The 2342-nt window shown below is 25.2% G+C and overlaps 1 long non-coding RNA gene across 3 annotated transcripts in view; it reads right to left on the bottom strand.

Annotated features, from left to right (window-relative positions):
* Nucleotides 1-1450: 1450 nt before the first annotated feature.
* LOC115237749 overlaps nucleotides 1451-2342 on the bottom strand; it is a 10802-nt gene continuing 9910 nt past the window's right edge. For 2 of the 3 annotated variants that reach the window (XR_003884387.1, XR_003884389.1), the window contains exons 2-3: nucleotides 1826-2077; nucleotides 1451-1510 (exon numbers count right to left, since the gene is read on the bottom strand). This is a non-coding gene — a long non-coding RNA (uncharacterized LOC115237749). Of the gene's footprint in view, nucleotides 1511-1825; nucleotides 2096-2342 lie in introns of all 3 variants that reach the window. The other variant, XR_003884388.1, reaches the window with a different exon arrangement.

The following is a 2342-nucleotide window of genomic DNA, read 5'->3' as shown; positions in this document are numbered from 1 at the left end:
TTTTATAAAATTTCATTTTCTATTGTTTAATACACAAAAGATATTAATATTCCCATTATATATTGATATAATCACCATTGTTACTGATTTGATTTTTAATATTATCAATATATATATATATAATACAGGACTTTTTGTATAAAGTAATGTGATGCGTATTTATATTGCAACAAAAATTATTTGATCCGTGCTATTGGGCAATAATCCAAAATATATACAATGCCGCGTAACCCAACAGTTTATATGTAAAGATTAAATTATTAATTGATCTGTTATGCTTCGTATAGCCTGTTATAACATTTGACAGGTAATAAAGAATAATAATAATCATTGCATTACACAACAAACAGTAGATAATCCGAAATAAATCCACAATCAACATTAAATTTGATTTTTCAAAAACAGTTATATTATTTTTCGATACGTGCAAAAATTTATAAGAATTATTTGCACAGAAATCGAATTGTAATATATAAAATAAAATCTCATATATAGGGTGTAAAACATGGTAAAAAGTACAGTACAAGATAAATATATTTTATTAACACAATATTTCCTATTAAAATAATTGTCATATCTTTTTTTCAAAAATTTTAACATTAAAGATATCTTGCTTTAATTATCAAATTATTATCTATAAATTTTATTAATTTATTATTTGCTCATCTAAGGCTTATAGAAATACAAAAAAAAATTGCATTACATAATTATTTTTTTATGTTTAATTAAGCATAAACTAACATTTTAATAATAGATTACAGATATTGTTCAAAGCATTTATTCCACTTTATTCATGATTCATTATATTCGCGTGACTAATTGCTCATTTAATTTGTTCGCGACGATTTAATATCATCGCGTTATAATGATCGCGCTTTGACAAGCGTTTCATATCATCTTGAACATTCCAATTAAATAGCGGAAATATAGAAAAGAATAGTAAACATCGGATATTAAAATACAAAAAAAATAAAATTATTATTTATATATACATTATATATTATTAATATTGTAATTATATTTCTTTCTATTATATATATAAAACCGTAAAGTACGATCAAAGAAATATGATTATTTTCATTTTCTTTTTATTATTTGAAGTATTTAAAATATAGATATTTTATAAAAGAATTCTCGAATTAATATTTGATCGCGAATCAATCGATTCAAGAGTGCATATATTAAAATATGCGTTTTCATAGACCGAGGCGTCCTCCCTTAGGACGCTAACATCGCGATAGATTAGATACCGATAAGTTAGATACCATAATTGTAATTAACGATTGAAGGTAAATAAAAGTAGATTTACCGATGAGCAAGTAATAAATTGTATTACCGATGGAGATAGACACCAATATATTTACCAATGTTCGAGTGTATATATATACAAAAATGAGCTAATAGTGAATTGTGCAATCAAGCAAACGACTGAACTAATTTCTAATATTACCTTTGCATCCGGAGTCGCAGCACGAGCAGTTGTCACTGCATTTACAATCCTTGCATTTGTCTATAATAAATTTAAGTATTGTATAAATATTTATACGATGTCATGCGAAATTAGACGTTGTATAATTCGAGAAGATATTTAAAAATCGTGTATAAATTTCAAAAATTGCGTAATAGTTGACAATTGTCGAATTAACGATAATTAAAAATCGATAATTACATATTTCCATAAAAAAAAAGATCGTTTTTGCTACTTATTTTTCATTATCTATATCAGCGAAATTTCTTTATACATTATCAGTGACAATTGAGAGGAAATGTCATGTCATGTCAAATTATCTATTAATGTCCATTAAGAATTTATGAGCACACTCACCCTTGCACTTGTCGCATCCTGGTCCCGGCATTTTGATCGGCTTTGTCTTGTCGCTTCACTTGTCGAGACTCGAACTCTCAGATAATGCAGCGGAATGCTTACTTGACGGTACGACGTCGCGGCTTCGTATTTATCGATCGTTCCCCACCACAACTAGGTTTTATTCCGTGTGACTTGACAAACATAACGCGCAGCGTGTGCAATTGTCAACATGCGTACCATGCGCAACTCCTCAGGGCCGTGTAGTCAATTCTGCCGGCACGAGTTTTTCTAATATATACGATATATATATATATATATATATATATATATATATATATATATATATATATATATATATATATATATATATATATATATATATATATATATATATATATATATATATATATATATATATATATATATATATATATATATATATATATATATATATATATATATATATATATATATATATATATATATATATATATATATATATATATATATATATATATATATATATATATATATA

Source organism: Formica exsecta, unplaced genomic scaffold (assembly GCF_003651465.1).
Source record: "Formica exsecta isolate Colony F162 unplaced genomic scaffold, ASM365146v1 scaffold308, whole genome shotgun sequence".
Taxonomy (NCBI): Eukaryota; Metazoa; Arthropoda; class Insecta; order Hymenoptera; family Formicidae; genus Formica; species Formica exsecta.
This window is presented reverse-complemented; position numbering and strand designations above follow the sequence as displayed.